This window comes from Salmo salar, chromosome ssa06, assembly GCF_905237065.1.
Source record: "Salmo salar chromosome ssa06, Ssal_v3.1, whole genome shotgun sequence".
In the NCBI taxonomy this organism is placed as follows: Eukaryota; Metazoa; Chordata; class Actinopteri; order Salmoniformes; family Salmonidae; genus Salmo; species Salmo salar.
The window spans coordinates 49,633,288-49,652,274 of record NC_059447.1 but is presented as its reverse complement, the minus strand read 5'-3'; positions in this window follow the sequence as shown (position 1 = coordinate 49,652,274).

The following is an 18,987-nucleotide window of genomic DNA, read 5'->3' as shown; positions in this document are numbered from 1 at the left end:
AATAATTTGTATAGTCAAACTGGAATTAAAGCCAAACTAAGTCAGTGGCACAGATTGAACTATCCAAACAGAATATATATCTCCTTCAAATGTTGATATTTGGTTGCGTTGACAACCAACCACAATTCAATATCCAGTTTGCTACAAATTAATCATTGACATGTTGGATTTACGTCTCCATCATAACCAAACATCAAAGTTAAAGAATAGGACGGAATCTAATCTAATCAAACTTTAAACACATTTAAATAAAGTTTGATTTGATTTAGTCCTATTATTTTTTGAGATGGAGACATGAATCCAACATATTAATGATACACTTGAAGATTACTTTTGAAATAAACCAAAGCTTGAAACCCTTGGACTATTTGTATTGTTTATTTCAGTTGAAAACTAGGTTTAATTGAAACATTAGCTGTTGATCAGTTTGCAAATGCTATATAGGCCTAAATAGTATCATTGATGATATAATGACTTATACAGTGCATTTGGAACGTATTCAGACCCTTTGACTTTAACCACATTTTGTTACAGTACAGTTTTATTCTAAAATTGATTAAATTGTTTTTTTTCTCCTCATCAATCTACACACAATACCCCATAATGATAAAATATAAAAAACGGACATATGACATTTACATAAGTATTCAGAACCTTTACTCAGTACTTTGTTGAAGCATCTTTGAATCTTTTTGGGTATGACGCTACAAAGAGGGCACACCTGTATTTGGGCAGTTTCTCCCATTCTTCTCTGTAGATCTTCTCAAGCACTGTCAGGTTGGATGGGGAGCATCACTACACAGCTATTTTGAGGTCTCTCCAGAGACGTTAGATCGGGTTCAAGTCTGGGCTCTGACTGGGCCACTCAAGGACAGGTCCTGAGCGCTCTGGAGCAGGTTTTCATCAAAGATCTCTCTATACTTTGCTCCGTTCATCTTTCCCTCGATCCTGACTAGTCTCTCAGTCCCTGCTACTGAAAAACATCCCCACAGCATGATGCTGCCACCACCATGCTTCACCGTAGGCATGGTGCCAGGTTCCCTCCAGACGTGACGCTTGGCATTCAGGCCAAAGAGTTCAATCTTGGTTTCATCAGACCAGAGAATCTTGTTTCTCATCGTCTGAGAGTCCTTTGGGTGCCTTTTTGCAAACTGTCATGTTCCTTTTACTGAGGAGTGGTTTCCGTCTAGCCACTCTACCATAAAGGCCTGATTGGTGGAGTGCTGCATAGATGGTTGTCCTTCTGGAAGGTTCTCCCATCTCCACAGAGGACCTCTGGAGCTATGTCAGAGTGACCATCGGGTTCTTGGTCACCGGCCTGACCAAGACCCTTCTCCCCCGATTGCTCAGTTTGGTCGGGAGGCCAGCTCTAGGAAGAGTATTGATGGTTCCAAACTTCTTCCATTTAAGAATGATGGAGGCCACTGTGATCTTCGGGACCTTCAGTGATGCAGACATTTTTTTGGTACCCTTCCCCAGATCTCGGAGCTCAGAGCTCTATGGACAATTCCTTCAACATCGTGGCTTGGTTTTTGCTCTGACATGCATTGTCAACTGTGGGACCTTTTATAGACAACTGTGTGCCTTTCCAAATCATGTTTAATCAATTGAATCCAATCAAGTTGTAGAAACATCTCAAGGATGATCAATGGAAACAGGATGCACCTGAGCTCAATTTCGCCGCATAGCAAAGGGTCTGAATACTTATAAATACATTTTATTTTTTTCCCAAAAATGTCTAAAAACAGTTTTCGCTTTGTCATTATGGGGTATTGTGAGAAATATTTGTGAGAAAAATAAATAATATAATCAATTTTAGAATAAGGCTGTAATGTAACAAAACGTGAAAAAAGTCAAGGGGTCTGACTTTATTCAGTCAATAAAAAACAAGTGCCATTTGAAATCATTAATTGAAAACGTAATGAGCTGTGTTACCTGCTCGGCTCTGGCGTGGTCGCAGCAGCGCTTTGCAGTGGCAAAAAAATATGATGCGAGATTGCTGCTGCTTGTCCGCCTCCGAGAATGTTTCTTTGTGCTTGATAAGCATATGTTTTGTCTTGGAGCTAGTTGTGCTGTGATAGGAGAACTTGATAGTGATAGGGTACATTTGTGCGCACTCACACAGTGACAATTTGGAGAAACCAGACATATAGTCCAAATGAAAGACAATGAAGAAATGTACATAAAACTGGTGAATATAATTAAATAAACTGCAACTTCATTATCAGAAGTGTTTAGCAGTTTGTGAGCTCTCCAAATAACATGGGTGCGAATGAGAACATATGCAGTATCAATAATACATTGAATGAACAGAAATGTCCATAATTAAACATTCTATATTAATGGGGAAAGGCCATTAATTAATGGTAGCCTACATTTACTACTGTTGATTTTTTTAAATTCATTAACATTGACAAACAATTCACACCATGAAAACAATGAATGCACACAAATTGGAGGGAGTGAGTGTGCGCATTAGTGAACAGAGACGTGCCTTGGTGTCTTCGCCACACAGTATTTGAATTTTTTTATCTTTGGTTAAAGATTGAGTTTTGACGTCCGTTTTAGTACTCGATTAAGGCTATTCAATTTCTCATGCCCATCCCTTTCCAGTACCAGGACATTTTAGCCAAAATCATGGTTGCCTCTGCCAGGAGGCTGAAACTTGGCCGCAAGTGGATCTTCCAGCAAAACAATAACCTCAAGCACACATCAAAATCCAATAAGAAATGGTTAATTGAACACCAAATCAATATTTTGCAATTGCCATCTCAGTCTCCGCACATCAACCCCATTGAAAACCTTGTGGTTTGAATTGAAGAGGGCAGTCCATAATTGCAGATGAAGGATATCAAGGATCTGGAAACATTCTGTATGGAGGAATGGACTAATACCCATCCCAATGTCTTCTCCAATCTCATAAAATATTTTTGAAAAAGGCTCAGTGCCGTTATCCTCGCAAGGTACTGAAAAATGGGTGCCAATAATTTTGACCCCAATATTTTTTAAAGAAAATCTAATTATTTTGTCAAATTTTATTAATATAAAATAATAGAATTCCCCATCTTTCGGGAGAATACAATATACTGTTCTCCGTAATTGTATTATTTATTTTATACAGTCTTTTTCCCCCACCCTTTTTAGGGTGCCAATAATCTGACTGTACATGTAGAGTTTAAGACACAACATTCTAGGCTAATAGCACTGGCATTTCAGTCCAAGGGCCTTCTTGTGTCCCTGTTCACAAGCAAGGTGTAATTTCTGCTCTCGTACACTTGCTGCTCAGTTTAGCTCTAGCTCAAGGCTATTTTCACACCTGCCAAAATGTCACTGAACTTTTATTTAATCCACAAGATACTTTGTACCATACTGTACTCTGTACTTTACTCTACTATAGTTGAAGTGTTCTGTTGTTTTTTTTCTTCAGAAAACTTCAAACTAGCAGAGTTCAACGTTAACTGCCCCTAAAAGGCAACTAATCCCTTTGAAAACGGCCAATGTGGCATTGATATGAGTCAAACATTTATTCTAGTATCACAATTTACTACAATGTTAGGTTAATTTTAATAGGTTAATTTTGATCATAAGCCACTCTCGTCTAAAACTAAGTTTAGAACCTCAGTGTGTCACAATGAGTAAATGAAGGTTGGGTTTGGATTACAATTATGTCAACAAATCATGCTCCCTTTCGCCAAACTCCCTTCATTGAATGGGGCTCTGTTGTTTCATCGCCCCCAACGCGTTCAAAGGATCACGGGGCCTATACGGATTAACCATGCTAGCTAGCACACCAAAATTATTTGGTGTGCTAGCTAGTATGTGGAATAGGTGCTTGGAGTTTGTCGGTCTCCAACGATGGTGTGCAACGATGGTGCAACGATGGTGGTGAGTATAACCAGAGATACTGGAATATAGCTAATGACCTCTCTGGTATAATTTTGCTAACAAAGTTAGCTTGATAACGTGACTGCTGGTTATATAGGTAGCTATCTTTTAATAAAGTGAGGCAGGCTAGCTAACGTTAGTGTAGCTAGCTCATACAAGGTTATTGTGTATTGTAGATACTGCTGGTTAGCTATGTAAGGTTATCATTTGATAATACTAGTGAGGAAGGCTAGCTAGCTACAGGCTAGCTAATGTTAGCCTACAAGTAGGATTTGTAAATTAGTTCGTAGCTCATACAAGTCTATTCTGTATTGTATAGGGCAAAACTAAATAATGGGTGCAGCTATAGTGGTAGCTAACTCACGTCTGAGTCTGACTAATACAGTGAATTTGGAGCAACAAACTGTAACGGTGTGAATCTAATCCAACCTGGAGCTACAGTCAGTCTACATCTGTAAAGCATAAAATTAGGGTTACCACAGCCACAAAGTCAAAATTGGCTGTAAAAATACATGATAAACATTTGCTTCTGGTCTTAATTTAAGGTTAGGTTTAAAATCACATTTTAAGAGGAGAAATTGTAGAAATAGGTGGGTTTTATGACTTTGTGGCTGTGGTAACCACCTAGAATTAGCTTGACCCGAGTTACTGCCCTGATGACACAGACAACTTAATCAACAACGGTAATGTGAAAAATTGTATAAAAAATACCTGATTTGATAATCTAGTAGGTTAGGTTACCCAGCCAAGCAGATGCAAGTAGTAGAATCATTTTGGTTGTGAAGTGCATTATCAATAAGCTTTGTCCTTTCTTCATAACAAAATGTAATTTATCACTTGGCTGTCTATTAAATCTCCCTGTGTAATGGTGCTGTGTGTAGCTGGTGTCGAGAGTCAGGTGCAGGACAGCAGATATGAGTAATCAACGTACTTTACTCAAAATACACAAATACAAAGCAATATAGCGAGCCCACAATAACGGACCCATTTACAATGAACAATTACTCATAAACAAACATGGGGGAACAGAGGGTAAATAATGAACAAGTAATTGGGGAATTGAAACCAGGTGTGTAAGACAAAACAAATGGAAAATGAAAAGTGGATTGGCGATGGCCGGAAGGCCGATGACGTCGACTGCCGAACGCCGCCCGAACAAGGAGAGGGACCGACTTTGGCGGAAGTCGTGACAGTCCCCCCCCCCCCCTTGACGCGCGGCTCCAGCAGCACGCCGACACCGACCTCGGGGACGACCCAGAGGACGAGGCGCAGGGCGATCCGGATGAAGACGGTGGAACTCCCGCAGCAACGAAGGGTCCAAGAAATCCTCCACCGGCACCCAGCATCTCTCCTCCGGACCGTACCCCTCCCACTCCATGAGGTACTGAAGGCCCCTCGCCCGACGCCTCGAGTCCAGGATGGTTCGAACAGCATACGCCGGGGCCCCCTCGATGTCCAGAGGGGGCGGAGGAACCTCCCGCACCTCAGACTCCTCGAGCAGACCAGACACCACCGGCCTGAGGAGAGACACATGGAACGAGGGATTAAGACGGTAATCTGGGGAAGGTGTAACCTGTAGCATACCTCGTTCAGCCTCCTCAGGACTTTGAATGGCCCCATAAACTGCGGACCCAGCTTCCAGCAGGGCAGGCGGAGGGGCAGGTTTCAGGTCGAGAGCCAGACCCGGTCCCCCGGTGCAAACACCGGGACCTCACTGCGGTGGCGGTCGGCGCTCGCCTTCTGCCGCCTCACGGCCCATTGCAGGTGCACATGGGCGGCGTGCCAGGTCTCCTCCGAGCTCTTAAACCATTCGTCCACCGCAGGAGCTTCGATCTGGCTCTGATGCCAAGGTGCCAGAACCGGCTGATACCCCAGTACGCACTGAAAGGGAGAGAGGTTAGTGGAGGAGTGGCGGAGTGAGTTTTGGGCCATCTCTGCCCAGGGGATGAACGCCGCCCACTCCCCCGGCCAGTCCTGGCAATATGACCGCAGAAACCTACCCACATCCTGGTTTACTCTCTCCACCTGCCCATTACTCTCTGGGTGAAAACCTGAGGTGAGGCTGACCGAGACCCTCAGACGCTCCATGAACGCTCTCCAGACCCTGGACGTGAACTGGGGACCCCGATCAGAGATTATGTCCTCAGGCACCCTGTAGTGCCGGAAGACGTGAGTGAACATGGCCTCCGCAGTCTGTAGGGCCGTAGGGAGACCGGGCAAAGGGAGGAGACGGCGCTCCTGAGATGCAATTTTGTGAAGAAGCGCATTGACTCGATCACACTGGGGATGAGAGGCAGCGGGTAGCTGTACCTCACAGTGATCTGATTGATACCTCGATAGTCAATACACGGGCACAGACCTCCATCCTTCTTCTTCACAAAAAATAAACTCGAGGAGGCAGGTGAAGTGGAAGGCCGAATATATCCCTGCTGCAGGGATTCGGAGATATATGTTTCCATAGCCGCCGTCTCCTCCTGTGACAGAGGATACACATGACTCCTGGGAAAGTGCTGCGTCTACCAGGAGATTTATCGCACAATCCCCCCGTAGATGGGGTGGTAATTTAGTCGCCCTCTTCTTACAGAAGGCGAGAGCCAAATCGGCATATTCTGAGGGAATGCACAAGGTGAAGACCTGGTCTGGACTTTCCTCCATAGTCGCACCGATGGAAACCCCTACACACCTCCCTGAGCACTCTCGTGGCCACCCATTGAGAGCCCTCTGTTGCCACGAAATAGTGGGGTCAAGACAGGCCAACCATGGTAGGCCCAGCACCATGGGAAACGCGGGAGAGTCGATAAGGAAGAGACTGATTCTCTCCTTGTGACCCTCCTGCGTAACCATGTCTAGTGGAGCGGTGGCCTCCCTAATCAGCCCTGACCCTAATGGTCGACTATCTAGGCCGTGCACAGGGAAGGGCATATCCACAGGAACAAGGTGAATCCCTAAACAATAGGCAAATGAACAGTCAATAAAATTCCCAGCTGCGCCTGAATCTACGAGCGCCTTATGCTGGGAATGCGGGGAAAACTCAGGAACTTTTATAAACACATACATGTGAGCAACAGGGGGCTCTGGGTGAGCCTGGTGCCGACTCACCTGGGGTGACAAGATAGTGCCCTGCCTGCTGCCTCGACTCCCTGAGGGGGATGGAACTGACGGGCCCCGATCCGGACGTCCGCGGGTGGCCAGATGGACAGGTCCACCAGCTGGTCCAACGTGAGGGTGGTGTTTCGGCAGGCCAACTGCCAACGGACGTCCTCGCGCAGACTGCATCGGTAGTGATCGATCAGGGCCCTGTTGTTCCATCCCGCGCTGGCGGCCAGGAAGTCCAAAGCAAAATCTTGCGCGCTCCTCGTCCCCTGCCTCAGGTGGAACAGAAGTTCACCCGCCGCTCGACCCACAGGCTGGTGGTCGAACACTGCCCGAAAGTGGCGGGGGAACTTTGCATAATGGTCCAACGCCGCGTCTCCCTCACATATGGCGTTGGCCCACTCCAGGGCTTTTCCTGAGAGGTAAGAGACAAGGGCAGACATGCTCTCAAGTCCCGAAGGAGCCAGGTGGACGGTCGCCAGGTAGAGCTCCAGCTGGAGTAGGAACCCCTGGCATCTGGCAGCCGTCCCATCATACTCCCTCTGGAGTGCGACCCGAATCCCGCCGGGACCGGGTGAAGGAGGGGTGGACCGTGGAGCCTGCTGTAGTGGAGCTGGTGGAGGCGTTGGAAAACCTCCTTCTCTCTCCCATCTATCCATCATCTGTAGCACGCGATCCATGGCAGTGCCCAGACGTTGTAACAAGGTCGCGTGTTGCTGGACGCGCTCTTCGACCGAGAAAGGGTCTGCTTCTGCTGACTTCATTAAAAGGTGAGTAATTCTGTAATGGTCCTGTGTGTAGCTGGTGTAGAGAGTCAGGTGCAGGACAGCAGATATGAGTAATCAACGTACTTTACTCAAAATACACAAATACAAAGCAATATAGCGAGCCCACAATAACGGACCCATTTACAACGAACAATTACTCACAAACAAACATGGGGGAACAGAGGGTAAATAATGAACAAGTAATTGGGGAATTGAAACCAGGTGTGTAAGACAAAGACAAAACAAATGGAAAATGAAAAGTGGATTGGCGATGGCTAGAAGGCCGGTGACGCCGAACGCCGCCCGAACAAGGAGAGGGACCGACTTCGGCGGAAGTCGTGACACCCTGTTGTAGCAATATTGATGTTACTCATATTGATGTTATACAGGAAACGGAAACCAGTTGTTACTTACTTTATTAATGTGCTGGTTGACAACATGCTTAGTAAAAATTGCTTAACTATATAACTTTGTCTGTCGTGACTACAACACAAAGCATATTGAAACATGGTGGCAGCGGTACTCAAAAGAACCTGGATCTCATCAATGTAAATGAAGAATACATCCCAGGCAGCAGTTTTAAAAAGTGCCACGTTTACAGGCTAGTCATCGCGCCGAACGTCTACGTTAGCTGGCTATCATGAGAGACTCTATGCTAAAAGCTAGCTGGCTATTGGATACAAGCAGATTCGTGAGTAGCTAATGTTCCATTCTACAATGCCATGGAAATGCACTGAAACCTCCGGGAAAAATAGACTTCGATGATTGTAATTTAGCACTGACCTGGAAAAGTTGGAAAGAGGAATTCAATTTGTACATGGCTCTTACAATGAGAGAAAAACCTGATGACTACAAAGTGAAGCTACTGTATTATCTCGTTGGGGAAAAAGGCAGAGAGATTTGTGAGACCCTATGTGTGGGCATTACAAAAGACAATCTCTCTGTTGAGGAAGTAATTGCAGGATTGGATGCATTTTGTGATCCCAAGAAAAATTAAACAATTGAGAGATATAATTTTTTCATGCGAAGTCAGTGCCAAGATGAGAGTTTAGACAAATATCTCACTGAATTGAGGACTCTAGTGGCCACCTGCAACTTTGGAGTAATCACAGACTCTCTTATCAGGGACAGGATTGTGTGTGGCACGTGTGACCCACACTTAAGAGAGCGCTTACTCAGAGAGACTGATCTCAGTTTAGAGAAATGCATACAGATTGGAAGAGCTGTAGAACTGTCCAGACAGAGAGCTAAAGTCATAAATGTGCAGGGCCCTAGTGCATGCAGTAACACGGCAAGAGAGACCGAGAGGGAGAGGAGACCCTACAGAGGGACAGAGCATTATACAATGCAGATACTGTGGACGGACATATGAGAGAAAAAAGGAAAAATGCCTGCATATAGACAAAAATGTAAATCCTGTGGAAAAAACAATCACTTACATTTACGTCATTTAGCAGACGCTCTTATCCAACTTATCCAACTTACAGTAGTGAATGCATACATTTCATAAAAAAAATTCCATATTGGTCCCCCGTGGGATTCAAACCCACAACCCTGGTGTTGCAAACACCATGCTCTACTAACTGAGCCACACAGGACTGTGTGGTTTGCAAAAGTGCAGGGACCAGCAAGAGAAACAGAGTCCTGGCAATGGAAAATGTGTCAGCTGACTCAGAACGGTGAGGATGTTCTGTGCATCACACTAGGACCAAAGTCAGAGAGCATCAACGTGGTGCAGGAGAAAACCACAGACCCCAATGCAGCTCTCTTTGCAACCATGCTGGTCAACAAAAAGTCAGTCAGATTTCAGCTAGATTGTGGTGCTAGTTGTAATGTTATCCCTGCAAGCCAGTCACCTAGAGCCATGCAGTCAGGTATTGGTGATGTATAACAAGAGTACTCTGACGACACTGGGGAAGTGCACACTTAAAGTGATCAATCCACGTAATAGGAAAACCTACCGAGTTGGGTTCATCGTAGTCAACAAGAATGTGCACATGCCCATTCTAGGCAGTAAGGCTATCCAGGCAATGGAGTTGATTACTGTAACATCACAACATCCTGGCCATCGAGAAAACAACAGGATCCTGGACTAAAGAGCAAATTAAACAGGAGTACTGTGATGTATTCCAGGGAGATGGATGCTTACCCGGCATACTGAAGCTGGAAGTGGATGAGCGAGGGGAGCCCATCCAGCTGCCAAAGAGAACAGTGCCAGTAGCACTATATAAACCACTCAAAGAGGAGCTCAGTGGTCTAGAGAAAAGAAGGATGATAAAAGCAGTTGAAAAAAGCACAGATTGGATTAACAGTCTGATCGTAGTGAAGAAACCGTCTGGAAAACTAAGAGTGTGCATTGATCCGAAACCTCTCAACAAGGTGCTCAAGAGGAACCATTACCCACTTCCCACTATTGAAGATGTGCTGCCAGATCTGAACAGAGCACGCGTGTTCTCTGTTTGTGATGTAAAAAATGGATTTTGGCATGTGGAACTGGAGGAGGAATCCAGCTATCTCACCACGTTCTCTACTCCCATGGGACGCTACAGGTGGCTGGAGTCAAAATCATTGCAGATGACATCCTGATTGTGGGAGAAGGAGACAATGATGAAGCGGCGACTCTGGATCTTGACAAAAACCTGAAAATGCTCCTGGACAGATGCAGGAAGCTCAATATCAAGCTGAATCCGGAGAAGCTGCAGCTCAGGCTGAAGGAAGTGCCCTACATTGGCCACCTGCTAACATCAGAGGGGCTGAAAGTGGACCCAGGAAAAGTGACAGCCATCAAACAGATGCCTAGGCCTACAGATATGCAGGGGGTGCAGCGCTTCCTGGGCATGGTAAACTACCTAGCCAAGTTCTGCAGCCATGCCACGGAGCTCTGCGAGCCACTGCGACAGCTAACACACAAGGACTCACTGTGGGAGTGGTCGGAGAGACATGAGCAGGCTTTCAATAAAATCAGGGATATCATTGTACAGATCCCTGTGCTGAAATACTACAACCCAACAGAGCAGCTTGTACTACAGTGTGATGCTTCAGAGAGTGGGTGTCACGCCCTGACCTGAGAGAGACGTTTTATTTCCTCTATTTTGGTTAGGTCAGTGTGTGATGTGGGGTGGGCATTCTATGTCATGTATTTCTTTGTGTTTGGCCGGGTATGGTTCCTAATCAGAGGCAGCTGTTTATCGTTGTCTCTGATTGGGAATCATACTTAGGCAGCCTATTCCCCACCTGTATTTGTGGGTAATTATTATTTTCTGTGTGTGTTTTGTGTGCACCTCAGTTGCGTCACGTTCAATTCTGTTTACCTGGTTTTTGTTTTGTTCAGTTTCACTTCAAGAAAAGAATGTGGAATTGCCGGCACTCTGCGCCTTGGTTAATTTATGACAGAGAATTTGAAGATAGCGAACGTGACAGAATTACCCACCACAAGAAGACCAAGCAGCGTGCGCCTACGGGGAAGACGAGGTGGACATGGGAGGACATCCTGGATGGCAAAGGATCCTGGACGTGGGAGGAGATCCAGGCTGGAAGGGATCGCCTCCCATGGGAACAGGTGGAAGCAGCGAGGGAGGAACAGCAACAAGATCGGGAGGCACGGCAATGACGGAAGCCCGAGAGGCAGCCCCAAAAAATGTTTTGGGGGGGGGCGCACGGGGAGATTGGCTAAGTCAGGGTTCAGACCTGAGCCAACTCCCCGTGCTTACCGTGGGGAGCGTGTGACTGGTCAGGCACCATGTTATGCGGTGATATGCACGGTGTCACCAGTATGCCTTCACAGCCCAGTTCGTCCTGTGCCAGCGCCCCGCACTTGCCAGGCTTAACTGAGCATCCAGCCAGGACGGGTTGTGCCAGCCATACGCTCCAGACCTCCAGTGCGTCTCTCCGGCCCAGGATATCCTGTGCCAGCTCTACGCACGGTGTCGCCAGTACGCCTTCACAGCCCAGTTTGTCCTGTGCCAGCGCCCCGCACTTGCCGGGCTAAAATAAGCATTCAGCCAGGACGGGTTGTGCCAGCCCTAAGCCCCAGACCTCCAGTGCACCTCCACGGCCCAGTATACCCTGTGCCTGCTCTGCGCACCCGATCTCCAGTGCCTCTCCCCATTTCGGTGAGACCTGTTCCAGCTCCACGTAAAAAGCCTACAGTGATGATCCATGGCACGAAGCCTCCAGTGATAATCCATGGTCCGGAGCCTCCAGTGATAATCCATGGCACGAAGCCTCCAGTGATGATCCATGGCCCGGAGCCTGTAGGGATGATCCATTGCACAAAGCCTGTAGGGATGATCCATGGCACGAAGCCTCCAGTGATGATCCATGGCCTGGAGCCTGTAGGGATGATCTATGGCACAAAGCCTCCAGTGATAATCCATGGCCCGGAGCCTCCAGTGATAATCCATGGCATGAAGCCTCCAGTGATGATCCATGGCCCGGAGCCTCCATTGATGATCCATGGCAAGAAGCCTCCAGTGATGATTCATGGTGCGGAACCTGTAGTGATGATCCATGGCACGGAGCCTACAGCGAAGTCCCCCGGTCCGGAGCCTCCAGCGACGTCCCCCAGTCCGGAGCCTCCAGCGACGGTCCCCAGTCCGGAGCCTCCAGCGACGGTCCCCAGTCCAGAGCCTCCAGCGACGGTCCCCAGTCCAGAGCCTCCAGCGACGGTCCCCAGTCCGGAGCCTCCAGCGACGGTCCCCAGTCCCGAGTCTTCAGCGACGGTCCGCAGTCCCGTGTCTCCAGCGACGGTCCGCAGTCCCGGGTCTCCAGCGACGGTCCGCAGTCCCGAGTCTCCAGCGACGGTCCACAGTCCAGAGTCTCCAGCGACGGTCCGCAGTCCCGAGTCTCCAGCGACGGTCCACAGTCCAGAGTCTCCAGCGGCGGTCCGCAGTCCAGAGTCTCCAGCGGCGGTCCGCAGTCCAGAGCCTCCGGCAATGATCCACGGTCCGGTTCCGATGACGACGATCCACGGTCCGGTGAGACAAAAGCGGAGGGATCAGCGAGCGGAGCGGGGGCTACGCCCCGAACCGGAGCCGCCACCATGGGTAGATGCCCACTGGACCCTCCCCTATAGGTTCAGGTTTGCGGCCGGGAGTCCGCACCTTTGGGGGGGGTACTGTCACGCCCTGACCTGAGAGAGATGTTTTATTTCCTCTATTTTGGTTAGGTCAGTGTGTGATGTGGGGTGGGCATTCTATGTCATGTATTTCTTTATGTTTGGCCGAGTATGGTTCCTAATCAGAGGCAGCTGTCTATCGTTGTCTCTGATTGGGAATCATACTTAGGCAGCATTTTCCCCACCTGTATTTGTGGGTAATTATTATTTTCTGTGTGTGTTTTGTGTGCGCCTCAGTTGCGTCACGTTCGATTCTGTTTACCTGGTTTTTGTTTTGTTCAGTTTCACTTCAATAAAAGAATGTGGAATTACCGGCATGCTGCGCCTTGGTTAATTTATGACAGGGAATTTGAAGATAGCGGACAGTGGGTTAGGAGCGGCCTTGATGCAGGGAGGACAACCAATAGCATACGCCAGCAGAGCACTGACAAAGACTGAAAAAGGGTATGCACAGATAGAGATGGGGCTGCTTGCAGTGGTGTTTGGCATGGAGAGGTTCCACCAATTCACACATTGACAAACGTGGAAGTGCAGTCAGATCACAAGCCTCTAGAGAGCATCATGACAAAGCCTCTCCTCAGCGCACCAAAAAGACTACAACGCATGCTCATGAGACTCCAAAGCTACGAGGTCAGTCTCCGATATATTCCAGGAAAACATGTGGTACTGGCCGACACCCTGAGCAGGGCGTGCCTTACAGAACAAGACAACAGAGGCCCTGTGGATGTCAAAGTGGAATCAATAAATATGATACACTACCGCCCTGTGTCAAGTTAGAGACTAAAGCATATCCATAGAGCCACTGAGCTGGACCGGGAGCTCCAGACACTGAAAAATGTGATCCTGCAGGGGTGGCCTGAAGTGAAAGGACATGTACCCTTGGAAGTAGCCATGTATTTTCACAACAGAGATGAGCTGAGTGTGCAAAATGGAGTTATCTTCAGAGGTGAGCAAGTCATTGTGCCTACTGCCCTCGGGTCAGAGATAATGCAGAGAATCCATTCCTCACACATAGGAACAGAGGGATGCCTGAGAAGAGCTTGCGAGTGTGTCTACTGGCCAGGCATGAATGCACAGCTGAGAACATGCATGGCACTGCATGGGGTATGAAGCAGCAGAAAGAAACGTTGAGGCCACACGAAGCACCAAAGCGTCCCTGGGAAAAAATAGGGACTGACCTGTTCCAGTTCAATGACAGAGACTATACATGGTCACAGCTGATTATCTCTCCAACTTCTGGGAAGTGTACCAATTGGAGAACACAGTCGAAAACGGTCATTCGAAAACTGAAGACACTTTGCACGCTATGGGATACCTGACATCCTTTACTCAGACAATGGTCCCCAGTACTCTTCAGACGAGTTCCGAAGTTTCAGTAAGGCTTGGGACTTTACACACAAAACATTTTCTCCAGGATACCCGTAAAGTAATGGGAAAGTGGAATCGGCAGTGAAAACAGCCAAAAGACTGATGGCAAAAGGAAAGAGAGCATGTGTTGACCCATACATGGCCATGCTGGATCACAGAAAAACCCAGTCACAAGGAACAGACAGCAGCCCTGCAATGGTACTCATGGGAAGACATACAAAGACACTACTTATAATGAGTGAAAATCTTCTGAATCCGGGGATGGCAAACTGTCAGCTGGAGAAATTCAAAGAAAGACAACAGAAACAGGCAAAGTACTACGACACCTCTGCTAAGGATCTCACAGAGCTGCAACGAGATGACAGGGTGAGAGTTCAGCCACTCACAGGACAGAAACAGTGGTGGCAGAGGGCCACAGTAGTCAGACCTGTGGAACAAAGGTCCTACAAGGTGAAGACACTCTTCAGGAGAAAAAGGCGACACCTGAGGAAGAGCAGAGAAATAGAGGAGGATTTCCCCACTGTTGAGGAGCCTGGCACAGAGCCAGTAAACAGAGCACCAGCTGACGCCCAGCAGGGTGCTGAACACAACCTAGAGGTGAACGCTGCACCTCAACAAGAAGATCCAAACATCTCAGGTCAAGCACCTCCTGATGTAATCAACACTCCCCACACAAGGTCTGGTAGGGCCATCCGAAGACCTATACACCTGAAAGAATTTCTGTGTATAGGTCTTACAGTCAGAGACAGTAAACAAACATTCAGTTCACATTCCAGTTTATTGCAGACATGGACTACAAGCCAAAGTTAGGTGGAGTCTGCCTTTGTTGTAAAAAAAGAAGAAGAAAAAAAAGACAACAATATTGATGTTACTCATATTGATGTTACACAGGAAACAGAAACCATTTGTTACTTACTTTATTAATGTGCTGGTTGACAACATGCCTAGTAAAGTTTGCTTAACTATATATCTTTGTCTGTCATGACTACAACACAAATCATATTGAAACACCTGTCACAGGCTCCAGTCACCTCATAAGAGAGGAAGTACATTGTTTATGAGGATTGTTTGACAGTTGTTTGACAGATGTCCAGTTTGCAGCCAAACATGCAACATAGAGAAGACCAGTAAGAGGACCCTCAGCATCACACAGATATTCCCTTGCTGTGTGCATTCCTAAACTTTATTTAGCCTTTATTTAACTAGGCAAGTCAGTTTAGAACAAATTCTTATTTACAATGAAGGCCTCCCCCGGCCAAACCCTCCCCTAACCTGGGCGACACTGGGCCAATTGTGCACCACCCTATGGGACTCCCAATCACAGACGGTTGTGATACAGCCTGGGATCAAACCAGGGTCTGTAGTGACACATCTAGCACTGAGATGCAGTTCCTTAGACCGCTGCGCCACTCTGGAGCATAAATGGACAGGGAGGACACTTGAATCAGTTTGGTGACATTTGACCTGGTCGAAGTTCTTTGGCTCCACCAGGCTAGGTTATTAAAGGTGAATGCAGTGATCAGGTTGGTTCCATCATGCTAATCATAACCACCACTGATAATGTAATCAGTGCTCTGTGTGTGACCGACCATTATCTTTGATGAGGGGCCATGAGCTGATCTACTCTGCCATGGCAAAGACCTTACCTCCAGCCTCACCTCTTGCCTGCTCACCAACGGCCGTCGATGGGAAGAGCAGAGTTAGGTAGGTTTAGTCTGACCTGTTCAAACTTCAACATAGTATATGTTTGTTTGTCAGATGTCACCTATACTATCTGCCATTGGTAATAGAACAGTATGTGTTCACAGATGCATCTACGGAGCCAGCACTTGGAGACTTGCAAGATGATGTGTTGGAGTCCAGACTAATAGACAGGCTTGATACTGAGACGTGGCATAAACATTTTACTAGACACAACTTTTACTTGTATTGTCTTTTATTAAATTATTATTTATTAAACATTATCGGACAATATGGGGAGGGAGAAACCCTGTGTATTCTGCACCAGAATCAGGGAACTCCTGTTGTATAGGGGACACCACAGAGGAAGGTATGACCACTCTGACATGTTTGCCAAGTTAGCCCTATTACCACCAGACAAAATGCTGATAGGCACATTATCTGTATCGGCTGAGAATGACAATGAAAGGTGCACATTGTTATATTAACAGAACACTGCTTCTATGGTATTATGTGAAGGGTTGTTTACTCTACATGGACTTGCTACTACATTTGAAAGTGATCAAAACACTTAGTTTGGAATATCTACATAAATTCAGCAATTGCATTCTTCTCAAATTACTCTGTATGCTACAGACCAATTTAAAGCTTCCTCTGGCGTCTCACCATACATCTGCCTGTAGTTATTGAACTGAAACTGCAGGAGGTTTGTTTGTTGTGATTTAGTGGGGGGAAACAGCTGATGGCAAGGTTCTGACAGATGAGTTTGTCTTGGGGATGGCAAGGACACGCCCAAGAAACGGCCACATCAAACCACACCCTCAAGCCAACTCACGTTTGGCTTCTGTCATGGTCGCCAGCATTTCTGAAGGAGCAAGCAAAACAAAACGAGGCCAAACCAACTGGTGCAGTTTAAAGCTTTTGATGTATGGTTGAAATGCTGCCATAGAAACAATGACAGAAATAAATTGTATTTTCAATTTCTGTAAAATTTGTATTTTCAACATCCGGAAAAAACATCTTTTCAACATCTTTTCAACTTTCATTCAGAAAATGTTAAAGATTAAAAAATTTTACTTCTCAATGTAATTTTGCTCACTGGGATGTAAATGTTTGGCCCACCTTGTTTCATTTATAATTTATGGAATTTGAAGATGTGTACGTGGCGGGCTGTCTATAAACCAAATAAAGGTACATCTACAAGCATCAGCCAACAATGAGACGCCGCTCCTAAGATAGGATCATCAATCACATTTATGAGGGTTCAGTTTGAGGTAAACATGGCACGCTCTAGATTGACTACCAACAAACACTGTGACATAAAATTGTTTCTTTCCATTGAGCAAAGTTCTGTATACTCTTTGACCTCCCATTCAGAAGACAATTTCCAGTTTCCCTTTCCAAATAACAATTCTCTTTACAAGATGTCATTACTCAAACTTGGAAGAAAAAATATAAAGAGGACAAAAATCTCGATAAGCCCAATCAGGCCTCAAATCTCTTGAAAATACATTATATTCAGTATGTAGTTTGCCTGTTTTATTTCAACATGACTGGACCCTGAACAATTCCATTTTCAGACAGTGGTGATGACACAGTATATAAAAAAGTGTATGTTTGCTTAGATACAGTCAGGTCCAAAATTATTGGCACCCTTGATAAAAATACTGTATAAAATAAATAATATACAATAATATATAAATACTGAGCTATATTGTAGCAAAAAACTAGCAAAAAAAAGGGACATTATGTTATACTAATACAATTGAAAAAATAGAATGATATTTTGTTTTACAAGTAATAAAAATTATTCTCAAAAAGATATGTCAAAATTCTTGCCACCCCTGTTTTAAATACCTGTCTAATCAAGTCAAATCTTATTTGTCACATGTGCCGAATATAACAGGTGTAGACCTTACAGTGAAATGCTTACTTACAAGCCCTTAACCAACAATGCTTTAAGAAGTTAATTTTTTTTAAAATACGTTTTAAGTAAAAAATAGAAAATAAAAGTAACAAGTAAATAAACAGCAGCAGTAAAAGAAGGCTATATACAGGGGGTACCGGTACAGAGTCAATGTGAGGGGGCACCGGTTAGTCGAGGCAATTGAGGTAATATGTACATGTATGTAGAGTTAAAGTGATTATGCATAGATTAAAAACAGAGAGTAGCAGCAGCGTAAAAGATGGGTCTGGGTCGCCCTTTGATTAGCTGTTCAGGAGTCTTATGGCTTGGGGGTAGAAGCTGTTAAGAAGCCTTTTGGACCTCGACTTGTCGCTCCGGTACCTCTTGCCATGCAGTAGCAGAGAGAACAGTCTATGACTAGGGTGGCTGGAGTCGTTAACAATTTTTAGGGCCTTCCTCTGAAACCGCTTGGTATAGAGGTCCTGGATGGCAGGAAGCTTGGCCCCAAGTCAAGGTCCTGGATCTACTGGGCCGTATGCACGACCCTCTGTAGTGCCTTGTGATCGGAGGCCTAGCAGTTGCCATACCAGGCAGTGATGCAACCAGTCAGGATGCTCTCGATGGTGCAGCTGTAGAACTGGGGACCCCATGCCAAATCTTTTCAGTTTCCTGAGAGGGAAAAGGTTTTGTCGTGCCCTCTTCACAACTGCCTTGGTGTGTTTGGACCATGATAGTTTGTTAGTGATATGGACACCAAGGAAATTGAAGCTCTCAACCTGTTCCACTACAGCCCCGTCGATGAGAACTGGGGCGTGCTCGGTCCTCCTTTTCCTGTTGTCCACGATCATCTCCTTTGTTTTGATCACATTGAGGGAGAGGTTGTTGTCCTGGCACCATATAACCAGGTCTCAGACCTCCCTATAGGCTGTCTCATCGTTATCGGTGATCAGGCCTACCACTGTTATGTCATCAGCAAACTTGATGATGGTGTTGGAGTCGTGCCTGGCCAATCAGTCATGAGTGAACAGGGAGTACAGGAGGGACCTGAGCACGCACCCCTGAATGGCCCCCGTGTTGCTCCCTACCCTTACAACCTGGTGGCGGCCCGTCAGGAAGTCCAGGATCCAGTTGCAGAGGGGGGTGTTTATTCCCAGGCACCTTAGCTAAGTGAT